The sequence below is a fragment of the Chrysemys picta genome, chromosome 9 (genome assembly GCF_011386835.1).
Source record: "Chrysemys picta bellii isolate R12L10 chromosome 9, ASM1138683v2, whole genome shotgun sequence".
Classification (NCBI taxonomy): domain Eukaryota; kingdom Metazoa; phylum Chordata; order Testudines; family Emydidae; genus Chrysemys; species Chrysemys picta.
Genome location: NC_088799.1, coordinates 87,004,959 through 87,030,617, shown reverse-complemented (window position 1 = coordinate 87,030,617; position 25,659 = coordinate 87,004,959). Strand labels below are relative to the sequence as shown.

The following is a 25,659-nucleotide window of genomic DNA, read 5'->3' as shown; positions in this document are numbered from 1 at the left end:
AAACGAAAGGGAGGTAGGGCTGGGGAGCAGGCCGAGGATTGCGACGCCTAGCAGGCAGTGGGCATCCAGCAGACAGTGTGAGTGGGACGGAGACGCTGCAGAGGCGTGACCCTGCGCGCCACGATGGTTTAAATGACACATCACCCCACGCGCCGTGCCCCCCGCCCGCATCCCGCAGGGCGGGCAGAGCCCGAGCGGCATCTCCCCGCCAGCTCCGGCCAGGTGCGACAGCGCCCAGCCCCGGGGCAGCCCGCCCTCAGGAAGGAGCTGTCCCCGCCAGGCCGCGCCCGGCCAGCGTCAGAGTCGCGTCCCCACCCCCATGTGCAGCAGGGGGAATCCCCCACTCGCCGCGCCCCTAGCCCGAGGCCCGCATGGGACTCGCCCGCCTCAGGTGAAGGGCCGTTGGCGCGGGGAGGAGGGGCGCACACTCACCCGCTCGTGGCGCGGAGCCCAGGCTCAGGCTGCAGCGAGTGAACCCGGCTACCGGCTCCTCCCGCTGTTTAAAATGGCTGAGAGCGCGGGGGGAAGTAAGGGGGGGAGGGAGGAGGGGCGCGTGCCCTGTTGGCCAACCCCCTCGCTGACGCCATCGAGAGCGGGAGGGGGCGGCTGTGGCAGGAGGGGTGTGCGGGGGCGGGCAGAGGCTGGCGGAGGAGCAGGCGTGTGGGAGGGGCAGGGGATGGGGGGAGGAGGGGGGAGGAAGAAGGAGATGAGGTGTTGAGGGGAGGGAGGAGCAGGGGATGGGGGGAGGAGCAGGGGATGAGGTGTTGAGGGGAGGGAGGAGCAGGGGATGGAGGGGAGCAGGGGGGAGGAAGGAGATGAGGTGTTGAGGGGAGGGAGGAGCAGGGGGGAGGAAGGAGATGAGGTGTTGAGGGGAGGGAGGAGCAGGGGATGGGGGGAAGAGGGGGGAGGAAGAAGGAGATGAGGTTTTGAGGGGAGGGAGGAGCAGGGGATGAGGGGGGGAAGAAGGGGGAGGAAGGAGATGAGGTGTTGAGGGGACGAAGGAGCAGGGATGAGGTGTGGGGAGCAGGGGGGAGGAAGAAGGAGATGAGGTTTTGAGGGGAGGGAGGAACAGGGGATGAGGTGTTGAGGGGAGGGAGGAGCAGGGGATGAGGTGGGGGGAGCAGGGGGATGAAGAAGAAGATGAGGTGTTGGGGGAGCAGGGGTGAGGGAGGAGCAGGGGATGAGGGGGAGGAAGAAGGGGGAGGAAGAAGGAGATGAGGTGTTGAGGGGACGGAGGAGCAGGGATGAGGTGTGGGGAGCAGGGGGGGAGGAAGAAGGAGATGAGGTGTTGGGGGAACAGAGGGGAGGGAGGAGCAGGGGATGAGGTGTTGAGGGAACGGAGGGGAGGGAGGAGCAGGAGTGAGGAAGGAGCAGGGGATGAGGTGTTGAGGGAACAGGGGGACGAAGGAGGGGGAGCGGATGGTGAGGAAGAGAAGCAGGGAATGAGGAGGAAGAAGCATTAATGGGGGAATGAGAAGTGAACAGAGGGCAAGAAGGCGCAGAGGAATGCATGGGGGGGAATCAGAGATATGTGGGGAGTAACAAGAGAAAGTGAATTTAAGAGATTCCGTTGGAGAATGACTAAGGCAAGTCTCATTGTCATTGCTTCCTAACCTGCCTGAGGAGTCCCCCAAAATGTGACAGTGACCCCATCCCCCATTGAGGGGACACATGACACGAGTAGCTGAACAGGCTGTTTGAAATCATACAGGATTTCTTTCTTTATTAAACATCAGACATTCAGGGCATCATATTTAATTATTTGTTAAATGCCATCTGTTACAGTTTAGAGCAACTGCACCTGTCTCCCCCTCCATGGTCCACCAAGGGTACCCACTTTTATGCTTCCAGCTCCCAGCCATCACCTCTCTTGGGCCAGAGACCTACATCTCCCACCTCCTGACCAGGTTTTTTCCAGGCAGCACAGCTCCCTGCCTACACTGTAATATCCCCAACAAGCAAGACTGCCTAAACAGGCCAGCATCTGCGCTTTACTTTCTGTCCAAAGGCTATGAACAGCTGACAACAGTTACAAGTTACCATACAGCTATTTCTAAACAAGCACATTTGTTCTTAAGGTGAAAACATTATAGAGAAAGTGTATTAAAAACAATAAAAGAACCTACATGTATGCTAATAAGCTTACCAGAGATCACTCCTACTCCAGATGTGGGCTACGTCCACACTATGGACTTTACAGCGGCACAGCCAACGAGCAGCGGTAGCTACATCATGCTGTCCACACTGGTGCTTTTGTGGGTGAAACTTTTGTCGGTTAGGGGAGTGGTTTTTTTCAAAACTTTTACCAACAAAAGTGCTAGTGTAGACGTAGTGTGGGGCTCTGGTAGGTGTCAGTCCTTCAAAATCCACAACTGGGTTTTCCCTGGGGTTACGAGTTCATGACATGTTCTGTTGGAACCAGAACCCCCGCTAATAGGTTAGTCTTTCCTCTGTACAGCTTGAGACTCTAAGAACAGCTAATCAGCAGATAATGGTCCTCTGCTCTGGACAAAGCTTCAAAACACTGGGTTTTTGCATACGCAGAAGTGGGGAATTTGCAGTTGCACTCACCTCCCCCTAGAGATTCCCCAGGCAAACCACTTGACACTCTTTATCCCAAAAGTCCATTCTTGCCTGGTACATTGTTCTATATAGTCCTTTGAAGTTCACAATACTTCACAAGATTAATATCCCATCTTCCACCTAGAGAGGTTACATACAATTCCAGCACACAGAAATACATAAACTTTGCATTTAATATGATGGACTCTAAAGATACTTAAATACTTAAACTTAATTCAATAAGATTTTTTCAAGGATGTTGCAGAAAACTGCCATATTTGTTACACCAACAACATGCTCAGATGTTCCCAGGACACAAATCTAAAGGTTTCCTATCCCAGAGAGCTTTCAATCTAAGAATGGAAAAGGAAGAGGCATTAGGAGATCCAGATGGCAGAACTAATTTAGACATACAGATTCAGATCTATTTAAATATTTATTTCATTTGCTTATCTCAGTGAGCCTCATGGGAAAAACTGAGTCTTTAGTACTGTAATGTCATGTTTGCTGGTAGAGAGTTAAAACATTCAGTTTTCAGAGTAGCAGCCGTGTTAGTCTGTATCCGCAAAAAGAACTGTTCTTTTTGCGAAAACATTCAGTGTACATGGAGCAGAGGCAGAGCTAACCACAGGCTTAAGCAATGCATCAAAACACTTGGCGCCCCAGTCTACTACCTTGTAACGCACATGCTGATCCAGTCTCTTCTTCCAATAGCAGGACCAAATGAGGAAGAAACCCATCATCAGTCCAGATCTCTCTGCCTCAGAATAGAAGACAACTCATCACCCGATCTCTCCCTTCTTACAAGCTGGAGGCTTGCAAGATGTAACAAAGGCCCCTGCGTTTTTTATCTGAAATATAAATAATCTGTCTCATAATCAACACTGGTGAGAGCCACTCAGATTATCCATGCAACAATCTGAGAACCAGAGCCTGCTACCCTCCCCCATGATTCACCCCCAAATTTGCAGACTTTCCCACATTAAATGTGGAATTGTGGAGTCTGCAGCTTATGTGGAGAAGAGGTAGCACAAGATCAGTGTGGTACTGAGCTCTGAAAAAGGACATGTGGTCAGTCAGCCTTCCTCTTCCTTCTAACCTCCAATCCATGTGGAGGGGAAGAGAAAATGTTTTGTTCTTCTTTGTTAGTCTCTAAAGTGCCACAAGTACTCCTGTTCTTTTTGCGGATACAGACTAACACGGCTGCTACTCTGAAACTCTTCTTTGAGGCTTGACCATGTGTTCCCTTCTCAAATGGAGGCATGGCCAAGTCATTAGTTTAATTTGTTTTTCACTTTTCTTATGTGAAATCTTACACATGGGCTTTACTATTTTTACTTTGCTAGACTTTGTTGCAACCCTCTTTGCCTTGTTTATTGTCTAGTGGCCAGGATCATCACTAAAGAAAATGGCTGGCTTGCACAAGGCACCCTGTCATAACTATAAAGCGAAGGGTGTAACAGCTGTCCTGTGTACAGTACTATAAAATCCCTCCTGGCCAGAGACTCCAAAATCCTTTTCCCTGTAAAGGGTTAAGAAGCTCAGGTAACCTGGCTGGCATCTGACCTAAAGGACCAATAAGGGGACAAGATACTTTCAAATCTTGGGGGGGGGAAGGCTTTTGTTTGTGTTCTTTGTTTTGGGAGTGTGTTCGTTCTCGGGACTGAGAGGGACCAGACATCAATCCAGGTTCTCCACATCTTTCTAAACAAGTCTCTCCTATTTCAAACTTGTAAGTAAATAGCCAGGCTAGGCGTGTTAGTTTTCCTTTGTTTTTCTCAACTTGTAAATGTACCTTTTACTAGAGTGTTTATCTTTGTTTGCTGTACTTTGAACCTGAGACTAGAGGGGAGTCCTCTGAGCTCTTTAAGTTTGATTACCCTGTAAGGTTAATTTCCATACTGATTTTACAGAGATGATTTTTACTTTTTTTCTTTAATTAAAAGCCTTCTTTTTAAGAACCTGATTGATTTTTCCTTGTTTTTAAGCTCCAAGGGGTTTGGATCTTGATTCACCAGGAGTTGGTGGGAGGAAGGAGGGGGGGATGGTTAATTTCTCCTTGTTTTAGATCCCAAGGGGATTAGATCTGTGTTCACCAGGAGTTGGTGGGAGGAAGGAGGGGGGATGGTTAATTTCTCCTTGTTTTAAGATCCAAGGGGTTTGGATCTGTACTCACCAGGGAATTGGTGAAAGGTTTCTCAGGGCTTCCCAGGGAGGGAAAAATTGGGAAATGGTGGCAGCGGAACCAGAGCTAAGCTGGTAGTTAAGCTTAGAAGTTTTCATGCAGGCCCCTACATTTGTACCCTAAAGTTCAAAGTGGAAATCCAGCCTTAACACACCCTTGGGCACATTTTGTGCAGAATTATCTAATCTGCCTAGAGTATGTTTAGGAATGGCTAGGCATGAAGATAAACTTGCTATGGTATTTTAAATAAATAAAACCTACATAGCCTACAGGAAGTATAAAATAAGTCAGAACAGATTGCAAATTAGTACATCTTCTTATGCCTTTCAATGCTTTTTAAAAAGAAGTGGTATATTAGCCTAAGGCTTCAAATTAGCTGATCTTGAATTTACAGGTGACGTAGTAGACAAGGAAGCACATGTCTTGTTATGTTTAATGACATAGTCAAGACTCTTTTTCATATAATTTTATTAAAATATTATCTTTACAAAATTTGAATTGTTGGGACATATTAAAGCTGACAGTATTATGTTCAGGAAGAGCAAAACACTTTTGAAAGAGTCACTACCATCAACCTGAAATTGAGTAAATTATTAAAAAGTAGTTAAAAGTAGTTTCAGATATTAGACCTGGCCCTGAGTTCCCCTTGCTACTTTTTCTAGCTTACAACCATATTTTCCTACTTTTATAACAAGGAAACAGATGATACGCAAAATTCTGTCATATGCACAAAGTTAACAAATTGGAAAAACAGATTTTTCTCCCCTCTCTTTCGGTTATAGACATCTTGTGTGTTACTTGTACTTAAAAACATTGAACTGTGATTTTTAAGTGGATGATGTCCCTTTTAAGAGCTCACCCAAGACACTACACTTAGTAAACTGTTTCGAAAAAATGTTCTGCCTTCGAAAGATGAAGGGCTAAGTCGACACTGCCTGGATTAAAAATTGTGATTTCAGGGAATCCTGACAGTGATTCTCTGGTCAACACAAAATTCTAAACTGTCCCCTTCATTTTATATTAATGCTATGGATTCTTGACTTAAATGTATATAAGCCAGGAAAATCAAAAGATTCAAACTTATCCTGTTCTATGAGGTTATGTAGGGAACACTACATGCTAATATAGGAAAACCATTCCAATAACTTGGCATTATATGCTCCAAGATCCAATCATACCTATTCTAGCTTTAATCTTGGTTGATTAAAGTGAGGCAACCCCTACAGTTATTTTTTTCTGTATTTCTTCAAATAAGTTTGGAGGTGATTACTATTTATTTTCTGTAGAATGACAACAGTGCACTATGTACTTTGAAGGCAAGTCTGAAAACAAGGGCCCTGATTCTCCCCTACACTATAACTGCTTTAGGCCTTTCCAATAAAAGGGGGGAAGAAACAGTTTTGGGGGAATACCATCAGTGTATGGAACCTCCCATCCAGTATAACCATTCTGTGCCAGCTCCTCTCCTGGGCACTAGCATGAAGGGAATGCCAGAGGAGGGAGGGAGGAATGTTGAAGAGTGGGTAGAGCAGCCTAAACTATACTGTAATTTATGCCTAAATCTGGGCAGCAGTGCTTAATTTGTAATGAAAGAGATGACAGGGCTCAAGCAATTAGGTGCCATGGCTCAAGCAATTTCTATACTTTCATAATTGACGTGGCAAGCCCAGAGGTGCCAGGGCTATGAACTGCCAAGCCTAGAGGTGCTGGAAATTAAGGACTGCTGGGTACACTAGAAAATACCAGAAATTGCCAACTTTGTCTTGCCTTCTCTGTTTCTACCCTCAACAAAGGAATTAATTAATGTTGCTCTTTTTGATCCAAGTAGTTAGTATTTGGGATCTTGCAGGTTGATTCCCTTAGGAGCAGAAATTGATGATAGAATCAGGTATACTTTGATGCAATCCTCTTTATTTACAAAGAATGTACAAAGTCCTGTTTCCCTGAACACAGTAAGAATCAAACAATAGGAGACAGTTTCTTTGCCGACAGTTCCAAGCCCCTTTCCAGTTAGCACTCTTCCCAAAAGCTCTCTCTTAGCTATTTCTTAGGGTCACATTACAAGTGCTTCTCTGGCTGTTTCTTGTGCTTCCTTGCGGCCTTTTTTTTCTGATTCTGTCTTTTTTCTAATGCTTTTTTGACAAATATACACCTCCAACACACACAAAGCTCATCATCTCTGCTATGAATCTGCACCTAAATGAATTGAACTCATGTCTGTATGTATATTGATCTTTTAACCACACTTTCACTCTTTTGTTTTTTAATAAATTTTAGTTTAGTTAATAAGAATTGGCTGTAGCGTGTATTTGGGTAAGATCTGAAACATTCATTAACCTGGGAGGTAATGCGTCCGATCCTTTGGGATTGGTAGAACCTTTTCTTTTATATGATGACATAAGGTTTACAGAAATTTTCATCATATTTGACGTGGGTACCTGGATAGAGGCCTGAGGCTGGATCACTTTAAGAGAACTGTGTTGTTTGGACTTCTGAGTAACCAGTGTGGTAATAAAGAAGCTGTTTTATGCTGGCTTGGTAAATCTAGGTATTGAAATATCCACCAGCTTTATGGGGATTGTCTGTCCCATTCTTTGCAGTTCACCCTAATTGAGTGACCACAACTGGCTCCCCACTAGGACCCCGGTCGCACCATGCCTCTACCCTCTCTTACTTTAAATCCCTCCATAAAACACACTTTAAAAAGGTCATGTTTCCACCAAAGAACTGTTAACTAAACTAGTGAAGATTTGAAGTGACTAATGTGTGAAAATTGTTTACTCACACAGCTAGCCTTGTCTAGACATTGTCTATTTAGAGTGTAAGTTTTTGTGGGGGCGGGGGGTTGGGAGGGGGAGGGCGGGAGGTTTGATTTCCTGATGCCTTGTGTGAAGTGGCTACAATGTGGGTATAAAATGCTACCAAATCAAAATGGCACAGGTGTAGATGACTGTAAAACGCAAGTTTACTGTTATTCTGGGGGGTTCGGTGAAACCCTACTAAAGCTGGTAGGCATAAAAGTAAGACAATATTAAGCTCCCTTAAGGAATAAAATAGATGAAGCAATAGGAGCCACTGCCCAAAACACAGTCCAGATTCTAGGCCAATCAAGAATCTGAGCGATATGGGCAAAGAGGTTTTGCATGCTAATGCAGGGGGCAGACAGCCCCCCAGCCTGAAGTTGCTGGTGAGTATTTGCTTCAGGTTGGGGGGCTGTTTGTAAGCGAGGACTGGCGAAGCAAATACTCACCAGCAACTACACACCACACAACAAAAACACTAACCCAGGAACCAAACCCAGCAACAAAGCCTGGTGCCAACTCTGTCTGCATATCTATTCAAGGGACACCATCATAGGACCTAATCACATCAGCCACACCATCGGGCTCGTTCACCTGCACATCTACCAATGTGATATATGCCATCAGGTGCCAGCAATGCCCCTCTGCCATGTACATTGGCCAAACTGGACAGTCTCTACGTGAAAGAATAAATGGACACAAATCTGACATCAAGAATTATAACATTCAAAAACCAGTAGGAGAACACTTCAATCTCCCTGGGCACTCAATAACATACTTAAAAGTGGCAATTCTTCAACAAAAAAACTTCAAAACCAGACTCCAATGAGAAACTGCAGAACTGGAATTAATTTGCAAACTGGACACCATCAAATTAGGCCTGAATAAAGACTGGGAGTGGATGGGTCACTACAAAAACTAATTTCCCCCCTGCTGATACTCAGACCTTCTTGTCAACTGTTTGAAATGGGGCATCTTGATTACTTTGAACTCATTAGCACTACAAAAGTGATTTTTCCTCCCTTGTCAACTGTTGAGAATAGCCCTCTTCCACCTTAATTGAATTGGCTCGTTAGCACTGACCCCACACTTGGTAAGGCAACTCCCATCTTTTCATATGCTGTGTATTTATACCTCCCTACTGTATTTTCCACTCCATGCATCTGATGAAGTGGGTTTTAGCCCATGAAAGCTTATGCCCAAATAAATTTGTTAGTCTCTAAGGTGCCACAAGGACTCCTTGTTGTTTTTGCTGAATACAAACTAACACGACTACCACTCTGAAATCTTTCAGAAATGGTTCATAGTTTATAGTCCAGTGTCCAAATATCACATTCAGGGCATACCAGTATAACTGGGACCTCAACCTTACAACTCAAACTTCCCTTGAAGACGCTTAAGCAGATCTGAGATGACAGAATCAGGACCCCAGGATCTTTTATATAATTTCATGTCCTCTTTCACAAATTGGGATTTCCTCGGGGAACAAAAGGTAATTAGGATGGCTTTGAAGGAGGCCCATCACCCGTACTTAGCTATACGAATTAACATAAGGCCATTTGCTTTTTCCTTCACCATTCACAGCACATTTCAAAGAGAGATGAATACCGAGATAACCCATGTTTACAATTCATTTAAATGATATCAGAATAGAGCATAGACAGGGACTGTTGATTACATTGTGGACCCTACTCATACATATGTAAATACATAAAAACACAAACATTATCTCCCCACATGTCTTTTGAGGGTTATTTATTTTGCAGGATGTTTAACTCTTTCTAGCCATGCGACACACATGGCCTATTGAATTAGCGGAAGGGTTCCAAGAGTAGCCCCTCCTCTAAAAAAAATTATTGTGTGCAAGAATTTTCCTTTCTTTTAGTAATTATTTGTTTAGGCTGGTCCCAGTCTGTTCTTATGGTGGTAAGTGAAACCATATTGGAAATCAATCCCTAACTCTTTCAGTAATGCTGGGCATGAAATAGCTGATTTAAATTATTTATAACAGGGAAGACAACTCCTTTATTATCTCTGGTCTCCATTGCCCACAGAGTTTATGCTTTGGGGGGGGAGGGGAGAGAGACAGAGTTTCATAGATCTGCAGTTTTGAGCAGCTGTACTAAATTCGGCTGTCCTGACCTACACAAATCCCACTCCTCATTCTAATATGAGGCATTATGTGACAATTTGTGGAGACATTTGCAATCACATAATAACGAGTTTTATTATGTAATATTAAGGCCCTAACGATGTGGCTTGAGTTCTGTCTCATGCATGCATACAGTCACACTCCATAATTTATACATACACACAGAAATAACATTTGTAGTCAGTGAAAGCAGGGGAGCTTCTTTTACCTGCTCATATCTATAGTGAGTTTAAAGCTCATTTTCTTCCTAAAAGGTTAGTGACCAACAGTAACCTTTTGTCTGGTGGACCCAGGAAGCCAACAGTAGATATGATTCAGTATGCCATTAATACTAAAGCATTCATTAGGCCCTAAACCACCCTGGATATCCACAACATTTCATGTTAGCAGTGATTTACTGAGCGCAGCTGAGATAGCAGCTATAGTATGTTAACAAATTGTTTTAATGTATTTTCTCATCTTTCATCTAAGAAAATTTCTAGTTATTTAAAGATAATGGATTAAATTCAATGCTGACTTACCTCCCTATGCAGGGTCATTGTAGTCAGTGGATTTAAACAGTATGTAAAGAGAATGGAGAATTTGGCCCTATTTATTATTATTTATTAGTTCTGGTCAAGCTGAAAAGCCCCAATCAGAATTAGGACTCAATTGTATAATGTAAGGCACTGCACAAACATACAGATAGATAGATATACAGTTCCTGGCCTAATAAGCTTACATTCTAAGAAGACAAGCAACATTTGCAACAGAGTTGTTATTCTGGATTTACATTAGCGTAACTGAGGGCAGAATTTGGCCATTGATTTTCATTTACTGTCAGAAACAGTCATGTATACAGGGCCGGCGCTTCCATTTAGGCGACCTAGGCAGTCGCCTAGGACACCAGGATTTGGGGGGGCGGCATTTTGCCATCCTCGGCAGCAATTCGGCGGCGGGGGGTCCTTCTGCACTCCGGGTCTTCGGTGGCAATTTTGCGGCGGGTCCTTCACTCGCTCCGGGACCCGCCACCGAAGTGCCCCGAAGATCGGGAGCGCAGAAGGACCTCCCCACCGCAGAATTGATGACGACAACCGGGAGCGCGGAAGGACCCCCGCCTAGGGCGCCAAAAACCCTGGTGCCGCTCCTGCATGTATAGCTTATTGGCAGAGTATATATTACACTCCAATAAACTAATATTGAACTTTAAAAGTATCTACAAATGCTTTTCTTCACCATGCATTCTTCTGCGATATTTGATGGGGGAAGAGTTCATCACAGCTGAGACTTTGACATCTCTATATAAAGGGCTTGTAGTACTTCCCACCCAATGTAAAATCCTGTTGTTAGCCTGGAGACATTAAATAAAAAGAAAGTAAAATGCTAAATGAGAAGATTTGTCTTTTTTTTTTTTTTTTTTCTGTTTACAACATTTAAATTAACCAAAGTGTCCAATCTTGATCAGCAGGAGTCACACAAAGGAGAGCTTGCTATAAAGAGTTTAAGGTAAAGGGTTTTAGTTGATAGGATAAGAGAGACACAGAGTTTGGTGCTATACAAATAAATACATGAATAATAATTAATTGGTCTACGCTCTTCAGGTATCTCACATTCCCTTTGGAACTGATCCCAGTGGATCAGTGGAGGTTCAGGCTGAAAGAGCAATGTTCTATAGCCTTTTCCTAAGGATGCTCAATATGTAAAGTGATAGTGTCCCACTTCAATATAAAATCCTTTTTGGAGAGTCTTTAATCCCCACACGAAGGTTCAAATTCAGTGATGGCATTGACTTCAATGGGATTTGTACTGTATAAGCCAGGGCTGAATTTTGTCCTGACAGTCAAGAGAATGCCTCTATAAAATGACATGTGAGCAATATCGCAAACCCGGGCTTCTAAGTGACGGTGCCTAGTTCCATATTTGGGTTTTCCATTTAGAACCTGAATATCTAAAATTGGTATTTCTGCACCTTAACTTGGTGCTCAAATTTGAGAGTTGGGCTCACATTTGATATAATGCAAATGGTAGCAATTAAAAAGTAAATCAAAACTTAGTTTTGTGTGTCTGTCAGCAGTCACCCATGTAAATTAAATTTCAGAGGAATGTGCAGTAGAGAAGTATAAACCATACTTCCCTCCCCTAACAGCCTGTAATAATGGGACTGTTAGAGATTGAATTTGCACACATTCCTTTGTAACTGTAAGGAGGAGTTGATAGTTATCAGGTCTATAAGACCTTAAATGTGCATGTTTCTCTTTCTCAAAGATTCACTGGGCCAAACTGACTTCGGTGAAGTTAGACCAGGAATAAATTTGATCCATTAGCTCCAGAATGTATTTTATCAAGTGAAAGAATCTATTATAACTATTTTAGTATAAGTAGGCTCCTATGTAGCTGCACAGCTATTACATACCCAGAGATTAAACAGTATTTTTCCTTTCAACAGTTTGTCATTATTTCAGTTTTTAAGGCAAAACAAGTCATCAATTTGAGGTCCTCTAGAGTAAACAAACATCAGGCTCGTTTATATTTTACTGGCGTAAAACCACATATTAAGAAAAGAATTTCTGAAAACCCACAGCACAAAAGGGGATCAGAGACATGATCCAGACATGAATTAGAACAAGACTTAGAAAATGGGTAGGGAGGAAATGAATGTGAAACACTCAGAAAATCAAATCAAACTGGTCTCTGTTTCAAGTTTCAGAGGCTCCTATTTACAATGGGGGAGATTCTGGAGGTGCAGCACAAAACTTGCAGTGGCTTTGAGTCATCTCTGCATCTGCATGTCGGGGACTTTTTAACCCAGACGGCAAGGTTCGTTGTCTGACCGCAGAGTGAGAGACCGGCAACACCAGCAAGGTCCAATACAAGCTCTTTATTGAAGAGTGCACACAACAATAGAGAGCGGCCCGTCTCCAGAGAGAACCAGCCCCGATTACAATAACTAGTGAGATTATATAGACAGTTCCGTTGCGTCATAGTTAAAGCAACCCAATCCCCCTTTATCTCATTCTTTGAAGCCCAAGCAAGCATGTCCTCATGTTTCACAGAGAGACAGGAATGGCCCAGCAACTACAGTTAGCCTAACTTTGGCTAAGCTGGCCAAACAACCTGTTCTATACTCCATTTTCCTTGGACCTAACATGCACAAAACTGGACTGCTCTGCTGACATTGTTTACATTCTGGCAGCCTCCCAGGACTTTCTTATGGGCCACATGGCTAACCAGAATCATCACAGTACTATAGCCTGCAACTTTCTCCTGACATGCTACTCCTGCCTCCAGCCCTGCCCCATGTACCAGGGCTTACACAGAGGTCTTGGGAAGGCAGACTTATAGTTGTGTTCTGCCTGGAGGAATTCTCCCCTGACCAGACATAGGCCTTTTAATGCCCTTTTACACTGCTCTGGCCCTAACACTCAGCATAAAGAGGCCAGATTGGGGGGTGAGTATCTCACCCAATCTTGTTAGATATGGCTGGAATGCTAGATGCAGTTGCAACACCTCTGTAAATAGTTTTACTGGCTTAATAAATAGCCAGTTTAATTTTAGAAGCCTGGAGTCCTGTTATTACCCAGCACATGGTACATAAAACATGATGGCAGCAGTCAGTCTCGCCATGAGACCCACAGCAAGGAAGAGAGCGCGATTAACAAGCAAATAAAGTAGCACATAGCAACAGAGCAATCCGGCAGCATGGAAGGACCTTGAGCACCAAGAATGCTGACTTTCCAGACAAAAAAATCTTACACAAAGCAGTAGGAGCAAGAAATTGAGTCTGTTTAAAGAGCTGGCCATCAGGATAAAAATGAGAAAATCAAGGTAAAGCCTTTTTACTACCTATTAAGGAAAAAAGGATGACAAGTGAGTAAGACACTGGTGCAAGGAAAAATGCCTGAAACACTGAACAGCCTATAAAAGTGATGAGTACTGTGACCCCAGTCAGAAAGAGACTGTAGAGAGTTACTTAAAAAAAAAAAAAAGCAAATCAAAAAGCAGAAGAGGGAATAGATGTGTTCCATATCTGAGAACTCTGGCATCCACATGTAACTTTGGAGACATAAAATATTCCCTGATTAAGGACAAGATCATTTGTGGAACACATGATTCTAGCTTACAGGAGAGACTGTTGAGAGAAACAAATCTAATTCTAGAGCTGCGGTTCTCAAACTTCATTGCCCTGCGACTCCCTTCTGATTAGAAAAATTACTACACAACCTCAGTGCCCTGTGTTACTCAGAATAGTTAGCATTTTAAATAAAAAATGCTTGCAAGGCCATATCTACAAAAAGTAGCCACTAAATATTTTAATTCACAGTACAATCGCAAGACAATCTTTATATCCAGCAGTAAAAAATAAAAATAAATATGCATTTAATGGGAGGGGTGAGCTTGTACTGATGAACACAAATCCCTGAAGTAGGTAAATCCCTGAGGTAAAGACAGAGGTCATCTTCAACAGTGAGACAGACCCTGTATTTGTTTTTCAGTAAAGTCAGTGCTGAAAAGTCAGCTTCACACAGGTAGGTGGATGAAAACGGTCTGAGCGCTTTCAAAGCTGCAGATGACAGCTCTGGATATTCTTCTCTCACAGAAATTCAGAAGTTAGCAAGAGGTTGCTCAGAAAATCTCAGCCTCAATGTCTCATCACAGAAAAGGTCCATTCATGTTTCTTTCACTGTAAGTGATATAACAGCACTTGCAGTCATTTCTGCATAAAACAGATTTCTAATCCATGCCTCTGTTTTCTGATCCTTTTCAGGGAAGTACTCCCGAAACTGCAGTTTAAGGTTTTCCAGGTGGCTGATGATAATGGGTTGCAAGTCATGCTTTGGCAAGGCATTTTCATCCAAAGAGTTATCCAGTAAAAAAACCCTTCAAAACTGCCATTGGCTACATGAGAATGGAATGTTTCTTGATCCAACTTTTGATTTTGTCAGTGAGAGAAGAGACAGGCGCGTCTTGCCTTTGAAGTGAGACATTTAACACATTTAGGCATTCAAAAATGACTGCCTGGTAAACTAGCAAAGAAAACCACTTGGTATCTGCAGACTTTTTGTCCAGCGGGGAATCTTTGTCTGAAAGAAAAAGTCTCATTTCCTCTCTGAGCGCAAACAAATGATTGAGAACCTTTCCCCAAGACAATGCATATTTTTGGATGTATATTTCTTGTTTCGCAGACAATTGGAACCTACACAGAAGGCGCATACATTTAATTGTGTGCCTTCCCCTCGATTTGCTGAAAAAGGATAATTCAGTTCTTATTCTCCCAGGGGGAAGTACATTTATTCTAATTCAGCACTCCCATTTCAGGTGCTTTTTCAAACTTTTACAGGAGTCCCAGGTGGGCTTTAATCCATTAACAAAAGAAAGCCAACCAAGTTGTGATTGTCTTGAATTCATGTGACTGTGGCATTAAACTTTCCTGTGCTTTTAAAATGAAAGGGAACTTCAAAAGCCTCATTGATGCAAGCTGCCTCATGTCAATAGCTGAAATCCATGAACAAATATTGCCCTGGAACTTGCATGTGATGATGTGGCATGAAAGATTTAATTAAATTGAAACTCTGATGGAGCATTACATACATATATAGTAATGTTAATGGTTATACATTAATACATATTAGGCCTAGATATTTTGGGGGCTCCGTGTTTAATTTACTCATATATCAAAACATGCAAAATGTTTAAAAATATATACTGTAATTGCAGTAGCAGTTACAGCAATCAGAGTATTGATAAAGTAAGAGTAAATGTTTCCGAGCACCCCAAACCTGGGGAAAAGTTTAGATCCAGATCTGAATCTGAACTCTGAAGTCCAGTCCTTTCTCTAGTATTGAGTTCCACTATATTAAAAAGTTAAAGCCACCTGAAAGTAGACTCTATTATTTGTGGTGCTATCAGGTTCTGACCATCTGCTCAGGTATCAGTATTATATAACACCAAGAGAGTCCATGATAACTATTCATCTTTAGAGAAAGAAACTGTGTCACATGCACACCTGTTTTTTTTTTTTTTTTTTTTACTGGACAAGCAGTGGTAGTTCAGATGATTCTGGATGAGTTTCAGCTGAAGCCCACGTTGTGTGTATATTAATGAAGAAGTTAATTCATCCAGCGGGAATGTCCTCAAACAGAGGAGATGGAAATATTTTTGGAAACAATCAGGAGGCACTGAAAAAAAATTCTTAATGATAGCACAAGAAACATTTTGCTTCACTAAGAAAACAACTGCTTGAACCTCGCCACCTCTTGCTTCTTGTATTTTTAATTAAGTATTAATCATCAGTTGTTTAATAATAATAAGGTTCTTCAGGAGCAAAATGAGAGAGTGATTTGTTTTAGGGGCAGTGCAAGTCCACACACAGGATTGGATCTAAGCTGCACCTCTCAGGAAAGTCTTCGCGGGAAACAGGGTCGGGCTTGACATCATCCTTCCTCTGCCTGAAGTGTGCCCCTGGAAGCAGTGCCCTATGGGGCTGCTTTGCAGTAGAGAATAGCCTGAGTGCCCAGCATGTAACTAAATGCTGCTTCTCAGCAGCAGCCCTGGCAACTTCATGCCTGAACACAATGTGAGTATGTTCCTAATGAGTCTGTGTACATTAATAACATTTTCCTGCACACTATTTTAAGCCCTGAGTTTGCCCAGTGCCTGCCAGGAATATTCCTGGCTTTGGCTGGTGCCGCAAGTGAATTCCTCTTCTGAGCAACAATTTTACTCATCACTAGAAAGTAAATTCTACACGACTTAGACTCAGAGTTAGGCAAGCAGAAAACAACACACCGAGTTTAATTTCACTCACTATTCATTTCTCTGGTTTCTCTTCCCTCCCGTAGTTTGCTTTTGTTTTACACTCATTTGATGCTCCAATGGAAACAAACAGTCACATTATCTGCGCTGAACACTTTTTCCTGTGAACCCAGGGCCCAATCCTACTCCCACTGAGGTCAATTACAAAACTCTCATTGCGTTAAACGGGAGCAGGATTGGGTATGCTGTAGGGTGGCAAACATTTTTAACCAGTTCATTTTTGTCTTTATCTTGCGCGGAGGAGAAGAGAGCCGAAGAGCAGCTACAGCATGGTGTAGTAAACTAAGCGTGGGAATAGGAGCCAGGAACACTTGAATTCTGCCACTGACTCCCAGTCTGTAAAATAGACACAGTAATACCTACCTACCAGGGTGTTGTGACAATTAAGTAGATAATGTTTGTAAAGCATTTTGAAGTGTTTATTAGAAGGGAGACAGGGTAACATTTGCTATTGCAGATCCTTACTCTCCCTTTTTGTTTCCAAAGCAATTACACACTTGACCAGACAGCCTGCTTTCTCAGACATTCCTTACAGCTCAGATACAGAGGAAGCAGCTACTCAAATGCCACGATGATCAGAGAACTATAGAAATGAGAAAGGTTAGATTAAACTTGAAATATGTTAAGGATTTGACTATGGAAGTGGGGTGGGACTGCGGATGTATCTGAGTGCTATAGAACTGAAAGACCTGAAATTGCTGTCTCTATTTTCCACTATTAACTGGCAGGTTAGCTGGGAAGTACTCAGCCTAGTTTAGGGGGATTACAAAATTCTGGCCATTATAGTTTTATCACCCTTGCAACTGACTACATAAAATTCTCAATTTCTTTGTGGCAGGAATTTTCCACCAAATAAATCTGAATGAAAGTCCCCTAAATTGTAATACATTAATAAGTCCAGTGATGAAGTCATACAATAAGAGCAGGGGTTCTCAAACTTCACTGCACCATGACCCCCTTCTGACAACAAAAATTACTACACAACCCCAGGAGGGGACCGAAGCATGAGCCCACCTGAGCCCCGCCACTTCAGGTGTGGGGAGCCAAAGCCTGAGCCCCGCCACCCTGGGCAGCAAGGCCAAAGCCCAAGGGCTTCAGGCCCAGGTGAGGAGGCCTGGAACCGGAGCCCTGCCACCCAGGGCTGAAGCCCTCAGGCTTCGGCCCTAGGCTGTTGGGCTCGGGCTTCGGCCCCTGGCCCCAGCAAGTCTAATGCCAGCCCTGGCAACCCCATTAAAATGGGGTCACGACGCACTTTGTGCTTCTGCCCCACAGTTTGAGAACCGCTGAGTAAGAGCATAATCAGGAAGAAGGTGCAAGATATACGATGCCTCAAATGATTAGATCTATGTTGCTGTTGTGCCACTCAAGTTTTCCCCCCTGAATGGCAAGGGGCAGCTGGTACAAATGCAAACTCCCATTTGTACAGAATGAATTACCAAGGTAGGAGCAGCAATACTGAAAACTGAACATTCAGAGATCTGCGTCTGTGTTTTGAGCCATGATAATACGATTTGTTTGAAATCCCAGTTTGAGCAGTTGCCATAACATTGCATCCAAACATCCTTATTTAGGGCTGCAGTGACACCCACTTCCTTTCCCAGAAGCTGGCTGCCCACAGAAGGGAAACTTTACACACTGAACAATTGCACACGCATAAGAAAGGATAAAATGCTAGAAGGTCAGTGTACGTGTTTACTGAAAGCATATAATACTTATTAATCAGATTAATTGCTACAGACAATAAGAATAGCATTCCCCTCTGTTTATGCACTCTGTGTGCCATGATATTCAAACTACACTACTAAGTCAAAATCTCTGGTCTAAAGGATTCATTATGTTCCAATGGTTTAAACAACATGTATATGCAACTTAAATCTGTGGGTATCCAGGACTAACCAGGCCACTCAAAACTTCACTGGAGATGAAGGATAGAGCTCAAATCCTCATGCTTCAAAAGCAAAGTCCCTACTACCACAAGAACTGAAGGAGAATTCCTATTAGCTATTAGTAATATAGGCCTATGACACAGAGATTAGCTGTTCTAAATTTACAGAGCAGAGGGTATGATGTACATACACTAGCCAGTTTGTTACAATATGTATAGTAGGCTATCATAAATACTTGTTTACAAAAGAATCAATTATGTAAAATATATAGTTACTGGCCTGGCAGCCATAAACAATAGAAGGGAGAAATATCTTTTTTCCAATAAAAGAGGACAGTGGGATGGTTAGGTTATACAACACCTCTGGGATTAGAAATTCTGCTGCAAGCCGAACAGTCTGCAGACAAAAACAAGGTTGTTGCCTGCAGAGCCAGCTGTACCCCTGGCACATACGAGCCCAATAGAACTGAAGATATTAGATTCCAGTCCTACAGGAGGAGAGATTCTTGGAGCTACATACATTCTTTCAGAATAGCCAGGCTCCAGAGGAGAGTGTTCTTTAAACTGTACACACCAGGGGAAGCTTTAAAAAGAGAATACTGAGCCAATTTACACAAAGTGCTGTTACACAAAGAAATCTCGCCCAGTGTAAGCAATTTACTTAGTCCATGTTTTGTTTTTCTTTTAACCATTCTGGCTATTATTGTTTGGAAAGATGGTTCTTCCCTCACAACACAGCAGCTACTGCTTCTTGGTCATACATTGAACTCACAACTAGAGCTCTGCAAAATTCTTGTGATTTTGTTTCAAGGGGATTCATGTGAACTTTGTCTTTGATTTTGATCAATGTGGATTTGCACCTGTAAGTCTTGCTTAAGTTCCAGATTCACCAAAGTGAAAATCAAGTGAAAGCACCGACCTTAACGTACATTTGCTTTTCCAAATGGTGAACAACTCTCATTTAAAGTCAAATCTTGTAAGCAGCACAGATGGTTTCAGAAACAATGAACCCAAATGTTCTCCATCCCAACTGTAAAGGACTTGTGGGGTAATGGATTTGGGGGATTTCTTGGGACAATTCCCAGATGTAACAGAGTCATTTTATGTAAAATGTGAAGTTAGTCTTGCTCCAAAATATCCTGTTTGTTGCCTCTCAGAGCATGGTGCAAAGTCCATCTCTTACTCAGGCTGAGACTGGCATTTGTGGGTGAAGTAGGCTACAGTTTGATTTAATTTCTGGTTGGTTATTTTCTCTCTTTGGGGAAAGAGGACATTGCTGGCTTTATGTCTTATGTCATCCAACTTTTAATTCTATTAAAAGCACTTAGAGACTGGGATTCTTTCTTATATTTAAATGAACAAATAACACTCTCTCTGGTTTTATGTTCTTGCTTGTTCCTGTCCTCAGATGCCCTTAACAAACATACCTTGCTCTACTAATTCTGTTTTAAAACACACAAATCTGTTTTGGTTTGACGTAAGGGTGCAGGAAGCATTAAATTGCATTTAATTTACCACCAGATTATCAAATTAACAATTTAATTGTGCATTCATTTTTGATTAGGTTAATGTGAGAGAGGAGAAGAGAACGATACTATAAATACTTGTGGTTTTGCTTTTCTTTTTTTACAATGCCTAGACCTGTCAGATACATACACAATAAAACAATTAATCACGTCTTGAAATGTTTCTTCAGGGGATTCCAATTGTGATCTGCAAATAGAACCTAAAGCCAGTTTAGATCCTACTTGAACTAAAAATCTGGCTGTTTAACAGATACTGTTGTACTTTGTAAAGAAAACTTCACATTACAAAATAATTATTTACATAATGAAATGTTTATTAATGATATGTCACCTTAATATATTTGGTCATAATCTATTAGCAGTTGAATCAAATATTCTGACATTGCTTATTTAGGGGATGTCAGAGGTTCACTCGAGCACCTCTCCCGGTACTCACCAGACAGCTGTGACAGGATCCAATCATTGAATCCCTGGGTGTTTTAAGCCCCAGAGTCTGAATGGAGTCCAGGCACTGTTGCTATCTTAAGGCCTTGGGGCAAATGCTCAAGGTACAGATTGATCCAGCACTCCCTCCTGAGAGCTGCAATCACTTGATCTCCTGACCAGCCCCGGAACATGTGTTGACCCCTCAGACTTCCCAGTAGCTTAAACACACCCTCTCCCAGAACTCCACCCAAAGGCATGAGCCTTCTTGTTTACCTTCTCAAGGAGGCATGTGATAGGTTTAGATGCTTAATACACACAAAGACAGACTTTGCACAATATTCTCAACCACCATTACTCCTTCTTTAATAGCATGAGAAAAATGCAGATCTATGCAGAAATACTAAACCCTACATACATTTCCCTGTCTCAATTTCCTTGCCACTCGTGAGCATTCTCTGGGCTGAGGACAGGGTCATCTGGGGCTGTCCAGTGTCTGTCTGTTCACAGTGCATGCCTTCTTCCCATTGCTCATCTCCTCTCACCTTGGCCGGTTTGTTCCCTTCCCCTCTCCTGACCAAATTTCCTGGGCATTTTCCTGAGCCTTCCCCTACAAGTTATTTTATAACTTCCTGCTCTGTCATCTGTCTCTTTGTCTGTGTGATGGGGAGTCTGCCCCATACTGGCCCATAAGAAGTAATAGAGCCCTAGGGAGGCTGTGCAGGAGGCAGCCAATTAGAGAGGGTCTGCGAGGAGCAGCCAATCAGGGCCGGGCAGGCCCATATAAGAAGGACTGCAGGGCAAAGCAGCTTCAGTTGCACCCTAGAGCTCAAGGAGGGAGGACTGGCTGCCTTGCAGGTGGACGAAAGCCAGCACCCTAGACAAAGCAGTACTGCTAGCAGGGACCAGGGGTGCTAGGGAAGAGATCCTGGCTGGTGACTGGGAGTTGCAGGCTGACGCACTGAGGCAAGGGCAAAGAAGATGCTAGGGCTGTGGGGAAGTGGCCCAGGGAAATAGACTGAGAGATTGGAAGGGACACAGCATGTGGCTGTCATCTACAGGGTCCCTGGGCCTGGAGTAGTGGGTGGGCCCAGGTCCCCCCTCCACTTGCCACTGAGGAAGGGGCTGGACTGTTGGACTGCAGTACTATCCCCTGGAAGGGGGGGAGCACAGTGTGTGGCACAGCTATAGGGCTGTGTGCTGAAGAGGACGCCACAGATCTTGGAGTGACACAAGTCCAGGAGCAGAAGTGACGGCGGGCGAGACACCACCAAGAGTCGGCGTACCAACCTGTGGAGCTGATCTGCAAGATGACCAGCAGGAGGCGCTAGCATGGTGAGTTGTACCCTGTCACAGTCCTGCTTGGGGAAATATTCACTCTCCAACCCTGACCCCAACTACCCCAGTCTCCTGTTGAGGGAAGCTGCAAAGAACTGTAGGGTGCAGTTACTCTTTTGTTCTCCCAGATAAGGCCTATTCAGGAGCCACCATTGTTTGCCACCATTGGTGGATACAGAAAGGCATTCATGATATAGCAATTTTCATAGCAACAACTGCAGAATAATGTCATAATATCAACCAGAATTTGTAAGTCATATATTAGTTCCCCAAATCATCATAGAGAGGGTCTAGAGATAGATACACCTAAATAAATGAGAATAGAAAGTCTTGAATAATTCTGAGGAAGTTAGATCAATTACTTCGGTTTAAACTAGTGTCCATAAGTTTGAAATCTGTCCCCATGTCTTGATGTGAGAATAACCCCCAATAATAGGGTGACCAGACAGCAAATGTGAAAAATCGGGACAGGGGGTGGGCGGTAATAGTAGCCTATATAAGAAAAAGACCCCAAAATCAGGACTGTCTCTATAAAATTGGGACTTCTGGTCACCCTACCCACTAATGTTCATAAGGGATATGTGTATTATAATTATTAATACAAATAAAAATCATTCATGTACAATTAATTTGCCAAGCACTTTACAAAACTGTGACGATTTGGGCGATCTGTTTGATATTGGGAAGGGAACTCTCTATGTATGTATATCTGTGTCAAACTGAAAACTCTATTTAGCATGTAGGGCTTGCTGCTTTCTCTGTTTTCATCTCCAGGTGGGACTGAAATTCCAAGGGGAGGTGACACAGAGCTAACAATGGAGGGTCATTAAACCTTGATTGTTCTCTGCTCCCATGGAAACATCTTTAGACAAAGAGTTGTGTACCCACCTAGAAGAACCAGTCTGCCTATCTGGTGAGTCTGATCAGGATCACATGACAAATGGGACTGGAGGTTGCAAGAAAGGGTCTCTCTTATCAGCTGTTTTGAGGGAGAAGAGACCAGAAGCAGAAAGCTGGCTGCAGGAGTGAAAGACTCCATGTTCTGGAGGGGAAGCCGTGTGCAGGAGGGCAGAGGGAGAGGAAGCCTCAGCTCAAAGAATGCTCAAGAGGGTTAGGAAGCAAGGCAGGGAAATGTAACATGTAAGTGTTTTATTGTTTTGTCAGGATATGTATATTTCTTGTGCCACCCAAAGTAGAGAGTAAGTGTGACCCTGGAACCTCTTGATACTGATGGACAGAGGACACAGGGGGTACATAGAGATGTACAGGGATCCCCTGGGTCAGTTATAGGCATAATAATTGACTACAGGATGGTATGCAAGGTCTTTACTGAAAACTAGTAACACAATGGTCATCATAATCACTGTGAGATATTTAATATTACAGATATTTAAACATTTATGTACTTCTATTTGAAATTATATTCCTAAAGTGTGTAAGTTAAAGCAGGTCACCAGGAGCAAAAAACATGTTTCTTTCAGAGAGGCAGGAGTCTAGTTACATGAAAATTTAGTATTGAATAATTTACAATGGATGCCTATTTGTATACTAAACCACCAGCTAATCCAGATGAAGAAATTAACAAAAGATTGCGAAATCTACAGGAAGCACAACAGCAGGAATGAGTCTAGTTTATGGGTAAAGGTCAAGGGATTGTTCTGACATGTCTGGGGTTGCTAAAGGACAGCCTGGTATCTTTCACCCAGAAGTGAGCTGATGGGGAGTTGCTTCATAAACAGAATTTCACAACCACACCTAGCTGTCGTATGCTGGAAGGATTTTGGTTTTTGCTCTTATGACATAATTGTGTCCTATTAGTTAAGTTTAGGCTCTAGTATGAGTTTTATTTTATATGTAACCCTTTGGTTCCAATATTTCTACTTGCTATCATTTGAATCTCTGTTCTTTATTAAATAAAAAGACTTGCTTTCTCTATGAACAAATCTAAGTGTTATGTGTTAAGTGTAGCTGGGAAGCTGTGGTATACTGTTCCTTTGGGAATAGAGCCTCTGGGAATTCTGTGATTGGATCAGGGCTGGGAATACCAGGGAGGCGCTTAAAGGACTCTGGGTTTAGTGTTAACCTGTAAAGAGAAAGCGGGGCCTGCAGAGGCCTGGAAGGCAGTGCTTGTGTTGCCAGAGGCTGGTGGTGGTGGGGAACTACCCACAGCAGGCACACTTCAACTTCACAAAGGGCAGGTGGTAGCGAGGTGCCTCAGACCCCTGGGTACCCTGGAAGTGTCACAGTGAGTGTTTCAGAATCCATTTTGCAAAGTCTGTATGTTATGTGCATCAACAATCAACAATGTCCCTGAAGAGGTAAACTGTAACCAGAGTGCCCCCAGGGCTGGAGCTCTGGGAAAGGCTGTGAAATGTCTGGAATGTTGGGGGGGGGGGGGGAGGGTCTGTACTAGTCCTGGGGGCCTAAGTCAATGGACTGTGAGGTTAGGGTTGCCAACTTTCTATTAGCACAAAACAGAATACCCTAGCCCCGCCTCTTCCCGAGGCCCTGTCCCCGCTCACTACATTCCCCCTCCCTCTGTGGCTCACTCTCCCCCGCCCCCACTCACTTTCACTGGGCTGGAGTAGGGGGTTGGGGTGCAAAAGGGGATGAGGGCTCTAAATGGGGGTGCGGGCTCTGGGGTGGGGCCAGAAATTAGGGTTTTGGGGTGTAGGAGGGGGTTGGGGGTGGGGTCGAGGGATTCAGAGTGCAGGAGGGGGCTGTGGGTTGAGGCATGGGTTGGTGTGCAGGAGGGGTGAGGGCTCTGGGGCAGGGTTGAGGATGAGGGGTTCAAGGTGTGGGAGGGGATTCTGGGCTGGGGCAGGGGGTTGAGTTGCAGGGGGGATGAGGGCTCTGGGCTAGGGGTGTGGGCTCTGGGGTGTAGGAGGGGGCTCAGGGTTGGGGTGCAGGAGAAGGTACAGAATCTGGGCTGTGGGTACAGGCTCTGGGCTGGGGATGAGGTTTGGGGACAGGGGGTTGGGGCTTGGGGCTCAGGCTTACCTCGAGTGGCTCCCGGTCAGTGGCGCAGCAGGGCTAAGGCAGGCTGCTTGCCGTCCTGGGGCACTGCACTATGCCCCGGAAGTGGCCAGCAGGTCTAGCTCCTTGGCGGGTCAGGCAGGAGGCTCCACGGTACACACTTCTCTCGCCCACAGGCATTGCCCCCACAGCTCCCATTGGTCAGTTCCCAGCCAATGGGAGTGCAGACCTGGTGCTTGGGGCAGGGGCAGCACCAGGGCTGGCTCCAGGGTTTTTGCTGCCCCAAGCGGGGAGGGAAGGAAAAAAAAAAAGTCGCAATCGCGAACTGCGGCAGCAATTCGGCGGAAGGTCCTTCGCTCCAAGTGGGAGTGAGGGACGGTCCGCCGAATTGCCGCCAAATAGCTGGATGTGCCGCCCCTCTCCAGAGTGGCTGCCCCAAGCACCTGCTTGGCAAGGTGGTGCCTGGAGCCGGCCCTGGGCAGCACATGGAGCCCCGTGGCCCCCCTGCCTAAGAACCGGACCTGCTGGCCACTTCTGGGGCACAGCACAGTGCCCCAGGTCACATATTTTCTAGTCTGCCTTAGCTCCGCAGCACTGCCGACCAGACCTTTAACAGCCCAGTCAGCAGTGATGACAGAGCCGCCAGGTTCTCTTTTTGACTGGGTGTTCTGGTCAAAAACCAGACACCTGGTCACCCTATGTGAGGTCCCTTTTCTGTGAAGGGGTAACAGAGTCTGTGCCCAGCAACTGTGCCAGAGAAGCCAAAGAAAGATAATGCTGGAGCCTACCCGACTTTTAAAGCTTAAAAACACACAGGCCTAGTGCTTGGGGCCCAAACAGAGCAGCCTGGTGAGTGTGCAGAAGGGGAGCTTTACCAGGGCTGTGACACAAACCAAGAGTAAGATATAGCCATGTCCCAAAAGCCAGGCATGGGACCACATTTCAACGATGGGAAGGTGTGGAGAGATCATTGTGAAAGAATGTGGTAGGAAGAATTCCTGTCAGAGTGGGGGGACCAC

The 25,659-nt window shown here is 44.2% G+C and overlaps 1 protein-coding gene across 6 annotated transcripts in view; it reads right to left on the bottom strand.

Moving 5' to 3' along the window:
* ACSL4 (acyl-CoA synthetase long chain family member 4) overlaps positions 1–25,659 on the bottom strand; it is a 110,647-nt gene that overhangs the window by 51,298 nt on the left and 33,690 nt on the right. The window contains exon 1 of one of the 6 annotated variants that reach the window (XM_005291817.4): positions 433–605. The exons of 3 other annotated variants lie outside the window; for them this stretch is intronic. The gene's annotated coding sequence lies outside the window, so the exon portion shown is untranslated. Of the gene's footprint in view, positions 1–432; positions 606–25,659 lie in introns of those variants that run through there. 2 more of the 6 variants (XM_005291820.4, XM_005291818.4) reach the window with 2 other exon arrangements.